The 13,478-nt window shown below is 40.2% G+C and overlaps 1 protein-coding gene across 4 annotated transcripts in view; it reads right to left on the minus strand.

Annotated features, from left to right (window-relative positions):
• add2 (adducin 2 (beta)) overlaps window positions 1–7,549 on the minus strand; it is a 26,322-nt gene extending 18,773 nt beyond the window's left edge. For all 4 annotated transcript variants that reach the window (XM_037681198.1, XM_037681197.1, XM_037681196.1 and 1 more), the window contains exon 1: window positions 7,264–7,549. The gene's annotated coding sequence lies outside the window, so the exon portion shown is untranslated. The remainder of the gene's footprint in view (window positions 1–7,263) is intronic.
• Between the last annotated feature and the right edge of the window lie 5,929 nt (window positions 7,550–13,478).

Here is a 13,478-nt window from a genome sequence, read left to right on the forward strand (position 1 = left end):
ATATATATATATATATATATATATATATATATATATATATATATATGAACATATGTATGTATATAATAATAATAATAATAATAATGTCATCACAATGTCAGCATATGGTGGCCATGTTGGATTTTGATTTGATAGCAACCTTTATTTACACGTAGATGTAACCACACTACAAAATGGAAATCAGCACGCTGCTTATTTTTCAAGTTATTGTGCTCTCAACATGCACAGACGGATGAACGGAGGGTGTTTCCTCCTTCTTAGCTCTGCAGCGTTGGACAAAAACCCTAACAGGCCCCTATTAGTGTTAACTGTAGATCTTTGATCTTTTAGCGTACCGCTGGGCGTTCATTTAGTGTATATCTTAGTTTATATCTTAGATCCTTATTACTGTTTCTTTTTACATTATATATGTTTGCTATTGTTGGATGTAACTGGGACCCTGTGTACATAATTTCGTTCCACCTCATGTACCACATGTGGTGCGAATGACAATAAAAATCCTTGAATTGGACAATCGGTAAATATGTAAAAATAAGAGCCATTAAAATATATTCAGAAAACTTTCCTGATTCTGTAAATTATAAGATCTTGAGTTCAGAATTATTTCCATAAAAGAGGAAGGCTCAGTCAAGGTTATATTTAGAAATCTATGGAGAAATAGGAGATAAAAGTCAAGTCTTTGCTGTCAAACGCCACAGCACTGTTACAGTGCACATCAAACCACAGATTAAAACTCAAAAGTGATCCAGCCAATACAACCAATAATGAAACAATATCTATTCCATAAAAAATCCTTCTTTGTGCACAATTCAGATTACCTCTAAATACTGTTGTATTTTGGATTATAATTAATAATTGAATTTCCTGTTTATAAAGCTGAACATTAAGTCTTCATTTCCTCACAACGTTAAATGGCAGCATTAAAGTGAATAACCTACCCTTACATTAAGGATGCTGTATTCCTCTGGGCCCTGGCCGGTGGAAGGGAGGCTCAGTAAAATGCAGCCATAAGCTCAACAAGCTCAAGAGCAGACAGCATCGTCAGAACCATTACGAGGAAGTAAGGAAGTAATAGAGCTCTGTTATTGGAGAAAGAGTAAAGTGTTACGGTAAGGATCTTCACTGAGGACCTGGCCCCTCCCCAGTACACACAAACTGCACTGCAGGCACCAGATAAGGCCCCAAACACCACACCCTCCTTTTCCTCTGCTACATCCCGCTAACTGACCATTCCTTCCTTGATTCATTGTATCACTGTAAGCACAAGTGAACTGCACTTCATCCTTCTTGTTTCCGCCTGCAATGGCAGGCTGAAGTCTAAAAGACAACGCTGGATCAGATTCATGCAGGTTATTAGAGCTCACTGCGCTGGAAATGTGAAACTCTGGTGGATTAAACCTTTAATGGAGGTTCTGGAGGAAAGATGCACTTTACCTGACAACATCAGGCTGAGCTAAGAAACTAAACCAGCTGACTTAAGAGCTAAATGAAATTAAACAAACTTAAAGTAAAAAACCTTCCACACAAGCACCTACAACTGTATGTTGATGTGTGAAGAACTGCCATGGGTAATTATGAGCTTTATAATAAATGTGCTGCGTCCCATTAAAGTGCTGCCGTTTTCCTAATAAACTGCTTTTTTGCTTTTTGTAAATGAGTCCTCGAGGCTCAATGGGATTTACCTGTATAAATAAAGGTTGATTTTCTATCTGTATAACTCACATGCAAGTCACAGTAAATGAATTGTGCTTATTTAGAGCAGTAGCCAGTTTATATAAGCAGCAGCTCTCTCTCTTCTTACAAAAGGTTTTGGTTCAGTGTGCATGTGTGTGGTGGGGTGGAGGGGTCAGGCAGATGAACGCTTCTCTTTCTCCAGGGAGGGTCCTGATGACAAAGAGAGACCCGTGCTGCCTACCATCCCTGCCTCCCCCACTTAGCTGACCGCTACGCATTATCACGCTAATATTCTTTCATGAAAGCTCAGGAAGTAATGGAGCTGCCGTTCCTCGCCTCCTTCAGCCAGCTGCTTGCTCAGTAATCAAACAGACAGAGGGTTTGAATCCAACATCACCAAAAATAACTTATTTTAACATTTCAAATTCATGAGTCGTTAATAAGTAGGCTTTGATTCATTAATGGCAGCAGCAACGGTTGTTAAAAAGGCCATTTTCAAATGATCAGGAAGTGCATTTCAATTTCAAAATTTTAAAAGTTAAATTTTCATGTGGCTGAGTCATCTGTTTTGAAATATGTTTAAAACAATATGGGCTTCTGGGTGCATGGTTAAATGATCCCAACTAAACATTTTTTGTTAAGTGGATATATTACACTGAACATACTGCAGCTATTTCTGGTCGAGTGTGTTTGAAGCTGACTAGCAATTGATGGTAAATAAAAACCAGTGCATTCAAATACTCAACTGAAGTTTCCTCTGAAAGTGAATTTGTAACGTGTCAGAAGCTAGTTGTATAATATTTCAACATGTGTTCACATTTGTGCTGAACATTTTAAGCATTTTGTCGATTTTTGACCATTTACACAAAGAAATGGGAAAGTTCTTGAGTTACACTTTGTTGTGAAACACACTCACAGTTGAGCATGCATCAGGACACTCACAGTTGTCTCAACATTCAGTGTTAGGCGTGAAGATTTAGGCCAAACTAAAAATGTATATTTTATAAGTAACAAATTACCAGCCCTATATTGAGCATTGTCCCCATGTACATATAAGAATGTGTCATCTGCATATCATTGCTGTCAGGCAAAAGCCTTGTATCTCCATTTTTCACTATTTTTGTGTTTTGGCATGAATCAACTCGATTGTTCACCCAAAAGTGTTGTGTCAAAGAGAGATTGTGCTTTGTGACCACACAAAGCTAATTTATTTTAAAAATAAATACATATTTTTCATTTTCCAACAAGTTGCATTTGTTTGTACAAAGTTTTTGCCTTACAGCAACATTAAACATTTAACAGCCGGAGATCATCAGCATACAATCTGAATACCAACGTTTGCAAAGTTCATCCTTGTAGTGCACCCATTCATTATACACAGTCAATGAAGATATTACAATAATCCAAATAATCCGCGTATAATTAAACAGATGATTTAAACCATTGTGATGAAGAGTTTAACATTCATCACGAAACGTTACATCACACATCGTGAAGAGAGGAGACCCCACTAAATTGAACAACTATCGACCAATCTCTAAACTCTGTATTTTAGCTAATGTTTTAGAAAAAATAATAAACACTCAAGTCAAGATTTATTTGGATTCATTTAACATCTTACCTCGTCATCATTCTGGTTTCAGGAAACAACACAGAACAATGACTGTTTCACTGAAGGTTCTTAATGACGTTGTTGAAGCACTGGATGTGAAGGATTATTGTGCTGCACTTCTCTTAGACCTGTCTAAAGCTTTCAACACTGTGGATCATAACATCTTGTGTCATAAGCTCTCAGAAATTGGTTTCTCAGATCACACCATTGATTTGTTCTCTACCTATCTTTCAGATCGGAGGTAATGTGTTCAACATAATGGTCTTCTTCCAGCTATCTAAATGTCAACAATGGTGCCCCACAAGGCTCAGTCTTAGGACCCACCCTCATTACAATCTACATAGGTAATGTAGGTCAGAGCATCCCTGATGCATCCTTACATTTCTATGCTGATGATAAAGTTGTTTATTGTCGATCTAAAACCGTTTCTAAGTTTTTTCAACTCTTACAGTCTGCATTTGACATCATCCAGTCAGATTTGTTCTGTCTCTTAATTGTCCTAAGTGTTGATAAAACCATAGGGATGTTGTTTTCAAACAGGAAGTCGTTACCAGTGATCCTTCCTTCTATCTCATCTACAAATGGTGTTCCTATTGAGTTTGTTGATTTTTACAAAGACGTGAGTATCTTGGTTGATTCACATCTCTCTTTTAAGCATCATGTCTTGGTAAAGAAACTGAAAATAAAACTGGATTTCTTTTTTCAGAAACAGATCCTGTCTAGGGCAGCACGGTGGCACAACTGGTAGAGCTGCTGCCTCTCAGCGAACAGGTCCCTGGTTCAAACCCCGGTCCAGGTGCCTTCTGGGTGGAGTTTGCATGTTCTCTCCGTGCATGCGTGGGTTTTCTACGGGTGCTCCGGTTTCCTCCCACAGACCAAAAACATGCATGTTAGGCTGATTGGTAACTCTAAATTGTCCCTAGGTGTGAGTGAGAGAGTGAATGGTTGTTTGTCTCGTTTGTCTCTATGTGGCCCTGTGATGGACTTGCGACCTGTCCAGGGTGTACCCCGCCCCTCGCACAGTGATTGCTGGACATGGGCACCAGCGACCCCCGTGACCCAAAATGGAATAAACGGGTAAAGATAATGGATGGATGGAGATCCTGTTTAACTCTGAACACTAGGAAACACCTTGCAACAGCTACATTCCTCCTCTCCATTGACTATGGTGACATTATTTACATGAGTGCCCCTACAAGCACCCTGCAGATGTTGGACGCTGTCTACAACGGTGCACTAAGATTCGTAACTGGCTGTAACTACAGTACTCACCACTGCACCCTGTATTCACTGGTTAACTGGACATCATTAACTTCAACAGACTCTCTCACTGGTACATTTTCATCTTTAAATCACTTCTTGGTCTGCTGCCTTCATACATCTCCTCCTACATGTCTCTGTGTGAGTGCAGCTACAGCGTGCACTCTCAGGACATTGTTACATGCAGTGTCCCCTCAGTGTGGACCTAACTTTGCAAAAAGACCTTCTACTCTGCTCCTGTTTCCTGGAACACCTTGCAAAAAGATCTGAAGTTCTCGACCTTGACCTCTCTAAGGGATTTCAAACAACTAAGTAGTTCATGGCATTAATCAACACAGACATGTTCCTGGTTTTAGTATTTTACATTGCTTTATAATGCAGCTATTTCTGTTAAGTTTTTATATCATTTATTTTATTTACTTTTAATTTTATATGTTTTTATATGATTGTCTATTGTTGTTTGTTCCTCATCTGTGTTCTTTGTTTAAAACAGGTCTCTTGTAAATGAGTCCTGGGGCTTAGTGAGACTAACCTGTATAAATAAAGGTTGAATGAATGAATGAATGAATGAATGAATGAATGAATGAATGCTTTAGGTCAAGATAATGCAGTAAAATATTTGGTTACCTGAAACATGTTGATTGGGCTTAAACTAGTCCATCAAACAGCATCTGCCACAGGCAAAAATATTTTGTGACTGCTTCATCATTGACAGTAAAACAGGATCTTAATGGCAGGCCACAGACCACCACGTTGTTACAAATATCTTTTTTTAAAAATCAGGAGAAATTATTTTTGATTTTCATTTTAAGAACTCGTACTTCAACTCCCGGGTCTTTGCACCTTGTTTGTACATTTTACACTGGGAACCTAAATATTTTGTTAAAGTACTGTGAGAAAGTCTTCACTAGTACATTTTCTGAAGTATAATAATCCCAGTTTAATTTTTACCTTACAAAAAAAACGTTAGAATATTCTTCCATATAATTAAATTTATTTCAAAGATAAAATGAAAGCAACACACAACCTGAATTGTATATATTCTCAAACAGGCATGTTTCATTTATTTAGTTAAACTGAGTCAAATATAGAACATTTAATAGAGAGAAATGGAATCCATGTGAGGTGATAACTGACGGCACAATCCATTAATATAATATTTTTTAGTTTGCAGCAACAAATTCCAGCATCTGAATGCTCTTTAAAGGGAGAGGACTTTCATCTCACCAAAGTGTGCTAAATATAAATAAGTAATACCAAAGTAAAAATCACTTTAAGGATTAAATGAAATGGAGGCCGAGGCAAAGCAGAGTGACTGAGTCTATTTAAATACGGAGCCGCTTCTGTGCTTTAACTACAGGAACTAAATGCCACAACTCTGACAAACTGCACTTTACAGAATTGTTTCTTTTTCTTTGTTTCATATTTCAATAAAACACCACTAACCTGAAAATCGAGTTTAGCCATTTTGAAGTGCATCAGTAGTTAATGTTGTAATTTCATGACTCAGTTCGTAGACAGAGATGAACTCTGACTGGACCAATGATCAGTGAGTCCAAACGCTGCCATAAACAAAGTCACCCCCCCCCCCCCCACCCACCCACACAAAAAATAAATAAATAAATAAAATAAAAAATTCCAAAGCAGAATTTGCCATCTTCAAAAATGCTCCAAGCTTCAAGATTAAAACCTTAACACCGACATCAGTTTTGTATTACAAGTTGATTTCAGCAGAAATGTTACACAGTTCTTGCCTGTTTTGATCCCAGCCTGCACCAGGACTGCCACAGCTCACTGCTGCATTCGCTCTGACTAATAACCACATCGTTATGTGTACTAACCCGCATACAGTCTGGTGGTGGTGTTAATCAAACAGCTTTTGTGTGATCTGCTGTGAACTTCTGGAGACTGGAGTTGTTTTAGGTCAGCACCAGTAAGGTCTTGGCTGTGTTCAGACTAGCTGTTAAATCATCCGTCTAGTTTGAACTGAGGCAGTTCAAAAGTCCATCTGCAACGGGTAAGATATTCTTTACTAGGTATAACAAAGAACCACACTCCAAAATAATCCTTTAAATTCATCTTTAGACAAGGACATTTGAAGTCATTCTTTTGTGCTTTATGTGTCCCCAGTGACACAGAACAAAGCTCTGACTTCATCTAACACTGACTCATGTGAACAACACAAAAAGATCACATTCCTCATCCGGAGGGCGGCGCGCGCGCTGCATGGCTGCCTAGCAACACTGGAGCTGCAGCATCAGCACCAGCTAATGGCTCCCAGCTCTGGAGGCCGAGTCCAGCAGCAGATCGTTTTAAGGGACAGAAGAATCACGCAAAGGCTCGGTTTGCGCTTCTGTAAAGAGCGCGTGCACAGTCTCCCACCGCGGCTCGGACACGGACAGGATCCGTGCTGGACCGCAGGAGCCCCGAACAATGACACAACCCCGCCATGCACAGCAGGGCGGAAGCGCCGACATCACAGACAGTCTCTGAAGCACAGCACAAGCGCGCGACACGAGCTGGTGCGCGAGAGAGCCGAGCGCTTTCTTCTCTCCGGGTGGAGAACAGGGAGGGAGCCAGCCGGACACAACAACATCTCACACGATTTGTCGGGAAACGGCGCGCACACGCGCACACACGCACGCGCCAGGAGGACACCGTACAACGCCCAGTGTTTTCTAAATCGCCGTTTTGATCAAACTGAACACGGATCTCACCTCAGCTCCGTGCGCGCGGTGTGGCACACCCACAGACCGGAGCGTGTCCAGACGGAGCAGGTGGAGATTCAGACAGTCCAGGTTCTACCACCAGCTCCTGGGCCTCAGCTGGTACCAGGTCAATGGACCCTGTGGGTGTTTCTCCCCCCCATCCTCCAGGTTCAGCCCACTGCCACGCCTTTCCAGTCCCGACACCCAAACACTCCCAGTCAGCTCACTGCAGAGGGAAGCTTGGCACCAAGCTTCATCACTCTGTGCTCAGCTGGGGCCCACGCACGCACAGCTCAGGGATGGTTTTTTTTTTTTTTCCTGCTAAAGCCACAAGTTACTGAGGCCCAGCTCAGCATCACGTCCAACCGGCGCCATCTTCTGTTGTAAAGGAGAAGAGACTGAACATTAAGAGTTCCAGTGGGATTGAAATTATATTTGTATGAAATGTACCTACAGGTGGAGAGGAATCATTTGGTTTTTATACCAGGTAATAACTTACTGACATACATTTTATATTTAAAATGACATTTCAGTTCCAGTTGTCTTCCTGTCAGTATAAAAGCAGCTCTGATCGTTTTCATGTCTTCAGGTGCGCAAACTTCACACTAACCCTAATCCTCCCTGCAGCCTCGCTCACAGATCTCCAGGTTGGAGTCACCTTAACACATAGAAGACTTTAATTTTAATTCCTAAAACGTTTTTAATTCAGGAAAATAGAACAAAAACTGTACCTCTGACTGAAAGTCCAGTTTCACTTCTAAAAGTCAGAATTTGCTGTGCACCAATTAATTCACTGTTCTTCATAATAACTTTGTAAATAATTACATTCCCTGCCTCTAAAACACAATGTCTTATACCTCCAAAATACTGACAGTATATATGATTTAAATCTTTTCCACAAAAGTAACTACTCTGAGTGTTTTAACGTACAGTGGTGCTTGAAAGTTTGTGAACTCTTCAAAATCTTCTATATTTCTGCATAAATGACCTAAAGCTTCAACTTTTCACACAAGTCCTAAAAATAGATAAAAAGAACCAAATTAAACAAATGAGACAATTTATATTTTGGCATTTATTTGTTGAGGAAAATGATCCACTATTGCATATTTCAGAGAGGCAAAATTATATACTGTATATTAAAGTACAAATGTACTGTAGTACATCTGATCTGATTGATGATGTGATGTGCACAGAGTCAGGGCACAATAAACTTGACTGTGGAGGTGAAAGTGTTTGGATCTATCACAAACAATGAGTCCAGCTACAGGCAGGAGGTGGAACATCTGGAGAGCTGGTGCAAAAAGAACAATCTTCACATCTGTCATATGATCAGAGAACGAACGCTCGACACAATAAGATAAGTTCAGTGAATTTATTTACAGTGGCAACAACAGGAGACTGGATCCCTGTGGGGAAGGAGGTGTCATTAATATCTGGTCTCAGGCAACACACAGTCCTAGCATGAATGTGCAGTTCCTTACAGGTGGTGGTGTTAGGTCCATCCTTGGTTCCAACCAGAAACAATCCAAGAGAGATGATCCAGTAAATCACAAGAGGCATGCGAGAGCAGGAGAACATCTGGAGGGTCCAAGTGTTTGGGGTAGGTCCAGGGTCCAAGGCAGGAACTCACATCAAGTCAGATTTATAAAGTGCTTAACAAAAAGATCACAGCATCAAATACAAAGTAACAAGATATATTTACAGCACATGGAATAAAAATATAAAACACAACATATAATTAGAAACAATGACTTACTAAATCATACCACCCTGTGTCAAAAGTCACGGAATAATAACAAAAAAGCATCAACTCGGTCAGAAAGAAAGAAATACTAAATCAGATCAGATGACCGTGTGTTAACTAAAACAAAAAGCATAAACACAATCAGAATCAATTAAAAAAAACAACTAAATCTAAATCCGATCACCCTGTGTCAAATGTCAATGATTATAGGTGTGTTTTTAGGAGAGGAACTCAAGTAGACACACTGAAAGAGGGATCACAGTATTGACGTGTCACTCAGTCAAACCTCGTGCTCCTGCTGTCCTGCCGGGTCATTAACTTCTCCACTGCTGCTTTTAGTTCTGTCAGCTCCAGGGATCCTGTGGGTCCTTGTTCAGATGAGGCTCTCTCCTCTCATTTTAACGCAGCTTGTCAAAATGTTTTAGATGCTATGGCCCCATTAAAAATAAAAGCTTCCAGACCGAAGCCTGACCCCTGGACTGATGACGTCACATGTGCTGCCAGACACCAGTGCAGGAGAGCAGAGTGAAAATGGAAGAAGGACAAGTTACAGTTGTCTTTCCAGGCACTGAGGGACAGCTGGCGTTTCTATCAGTCCACTGTCAGAGCTGCAAAAAACCCAAACATTTCTCTGACATCATTTCCTCCAACTCTAACAATCCATGCGTGCTTTTTAAAACCATCATTCGACCTTTATTTATACAGGTTAGTCTCACTGAGCCTCGAGGACTCATTTACAAGAAGACCTGTTTTTAACAAAGAACACAGATGAGGTACAGACACCACTAGACAATCATGTAAAATGAAAAGTAAATAGAAGAAACAATAGAAAAACTAAACAAAAACAGCTACAGTATAAAGCATGAAGTTAAAGTGAGTACTAGTTCTAGTAATGGCAACTCTGTTCTTAATGCCCCACAATCAGCCAGCCTGGAGAACTCAGATGAAGTGTGTGAAAACTTCTTGAGTTTTTTTTTATCAACAAGGTTGCAAACATTAGAGCTCTCATATCTGTTTGAAGAGTTTCAGTCAGGGTTTAGAACTCACCACAGCCCTGAATCTGCACTGGTGAAAGTTACTAATGATATTCTCATGGTCTCTGACAATGGACAGGTGTTTATACTGGTCCTGTTAGACCTCAGTGCTGCATTTGATACAGTTGATCATAATATTCTACTACAGAGGCTTGAATATCATGTTGGAATTACAGGAATGGCTATTAATTGGTTTAAATCATATCTATCTGATAGAGTCCCATTTGTAAATGTAAATAATGAATCCAACAATTTTCAGTCAGGTCATCTGGACAGTTTCTTTTTTTGTGCTGAAACGTTTCACCTTCCATCCAGAAGGCTTCATCAGTTATGGAAACAAACATTACAAAACTGAGGTGAAACGTTTCAGCACAAAAAAAAAAAAAAAAGAAACTGTCCAGATGATCTGACTGAAAATTGTTGGATTGTATACCTGGATTATTGAGCATGGACTTTGTTGGTTTTGAACCAGTTTGACATGACTGTCAGCGAGGAAGAGGGCTGGCACCGGAGGAGGGGGCATGACAAAGAGACCATCTTAGCACCAACATAACTGGTTTGTTCCACTTTGGAGTAAGCTGTTGGGGAAGAATCAGTTTTGTGTTGTGTGTTTCCTTGACTGATGAAGCCTTCTGGATGGAAGGTGAAACGTTTCTGCACAACCCCCCACCCACCCCCCCCCAAAAAAAAAAAAAACCTGTCCAGATGATCCGACTGAAAATTGTTGGATTGTATACCTGGATCATTGAACATGGACTCTGTTGGTAAATAATGAATCTTCTTCATACACCAAAGTTAGTCATGGAGTTCCTGAAGGTTCAGTGCTTGGACCAATACTCTTTATCTTATATATGCTTCCATTAGATAAAGTTATTAAACATCATAGGATACATTTTCATTGTTATGCTGATGACACACAATTATATTTGTCCATTAAACTCAATGAATCCAATCAGCTACTTAGACTACAAGCACGTCTTAAAGACATAAAAACCTGGATGACCCTTAATTTTCTCCTGTTGAACACAGACAAGACTGAGGTTTTGGCTTTTGGACCCGAGCACCATAAAAATTCATTTTTCAGTCTTTCTCCCTCCTTAGATGGCATTAATCTGTCCTCCAGCTTTAGTGTTAAAAATCTTGGTGTTATTTTTGATCAGGACATGTTTTTTATCCCCCACATTAAAAATGCTATTAGAACCGCCTTCTTCCACCTGCGTGATATCACTAAAATTAGAAACATCAAAAAATTCTAAAATTGCGCTTCTCAAGGTGGCTGCATGTTGGAGCAGCTCTGTTACTTTCACTCTGAGATTTTGCTTTTGGAAACTTTAATTCCTCTTTTTCTGGATGTAAATCACATTTTGTGGATGATTGTTTCCTCTGGTATCAGACGCTGTGCAGCTGGAAGGATTTTTACTGAAACTTTTTTTTGTTTTGGACATTTGTAATGATGCGTAACCATGGCAACAAGGCAGTTTTCTACAACCAACAGCAGCTGATTAACATCTCAAAAGCTCAAATAATATCTCAGCTACAGCCCCAAATCTCAAATGAGTTGAAAAGGATGTTCTGTGGACGCATTCTCATCTACCTGCCAGCTGTGCTCGAGTGCCTGACCACTGAGATCCTGGAACTAGCAGGAAACACGGCTCATGACAGTGGAAGGACAGGATCATCCCTTGGCACCTACAGTTGGCTGTCCGCAGCGACGAGGAGCTCGGCAGACTGCTGGGAGGAGTGGCCATCGCTCTGGGAGGAATTCTGACCGGCATTCAGGCGGTCCTACAGCCCGGGGGAACCGAGAGGCCAGCTGAGTCTGGGTGGACGGATCAGACGGCATCTGCAGCCAGTTTCTTAGGATCCGCTGTGGGATGGACCTTTACAAGAGATCCTTCCTGTCTACAGCCATCAGCATCTATAACATCTCTTAATGACTGAGGATGACGAGTTACTGCAACAAATAATTTCCCTTTGGGATTAATAAAGTATAACTGAATTGAATTGAAATGATGTAGAAAAACTGGTTCATGTATTTGTCACGTCTAGACTGGACTATTGCAATGGTTTGTTATCTGGGTGTCCAAAAACTTCTTTAAAACGTCTTCAGTTGATCCAAAATGCTGCTGCCAGAGTCTTAAATGGAGTTAGTGGGAGAGATCATATTTCTCCAGTTTTAGTTTCTCTCCATTGGCTCCCTGTCAAATCCAGAATAGAATTCAAAATCTTACTTCTAACCTACAAAGCTCTCAACAACCTAGCTCCATCTTATATTACAGATCTTATTGTTCCATATTTTCCTAACAGAGCACTTCACTCTCAAACTGCAGGCCATTTCGTGGTCCCTAGAATTTGCAAAAGCAGAATGGGAGGAAGATCTTTCAGTTATCAGGCTCCTGTCTTATAGAACCAACTTCCAGTTTCTGTCCGTGAGGCTGACACATTGTTCAGTTTTAACACTGGGCTTAAGAATTTAGGTTTTGATAAATCCTATAGTTAGGGTTGGCTTTTCATGCTGTCTTAAGTTTAGATTGACATAATTTCCTTAAATGAATTGTTAAAATTGAATAGTTTTCATTTGATACTATTTCTGTCTTAACGTGATTCTTGACCTGCCATTGTGTATCTGGTTGAAGCAGATGGCCACTTGTCCTGAGCACGGTTCTGCTAAAGGTTTCTTCTCATGAGGGAGTTTTTCCTTTCCACTGTCACCTTCATGCTTGCTCAAGATGAGAGTCTGTGATGGAGTTAATCTCAAAGCAGTCTGCTCCTCAGATAAATGTTAATTTATTATTTTTATATATGAATATTTCTGTTCAGTGCCCTGAAACGACTTCTGTTGTAACCTGGTGCTATATAAATAAATTGAATAGAACTGAAATTCATAAGTCCTCCTTCTATGACCCTCCATCTCTGTCACACGCTCTGCTGTGTTCAGTCAGTTTGAGCTCGTCACCCTGCCTTTTTTAAAAGATGGCACTGGTCGTATGAAGTAAGTAAGTAAAACTTTATTTCTATAGCACCTTTCACAGATGTATGAATCACAAAGTGCTTCACAAAGGCAAAATAATTTAAAATAAAACAAACAAACAAAGAAAAAGATTAAGTAAAAGCCTGTCTGAATAAAAATATCTTTAGACGTTTCTTAAAAGAGTCTGTGCAGCGTAGGGACAGAGAGAGGGTGTTCCAGAGCCTCGGAGCCACCGCCCAAAAAGTGCGGTCTCCACGGGTTGTAAAATGCGTTCGGGGTACAGACAATAACATTTGACTCGAAGACCTCAGAGTCCTAGATGGAGTTAAATTATCCAAAAGGTCAAGAATGTATTTAGGAGCCTGGTCATGGGTAGCCTTGAAAGTTAAAACCAAAATTTGACAGTTAATCCTCCAGTGCATAGGAAGCCAGTGCAGGAAGGCAAGAACAGGAGTTATATGTGCTCTTCTGTCAG

This window comes from Nematolebias whitei, chromosome 8 (genome assembly GCF_014905685.2).
Source record: "Nematolebias whitei isolate Nwh7 chromosome 8, NemWhi1, whole genome shotgun sequence".
Classification (NCBI taxonomy): Eukaryota; Metazoa; Chordata; class Actinopteri; order Cyprinodontiformes; family Rivulidae; genus Nematolebias; species Nematolebias whitei.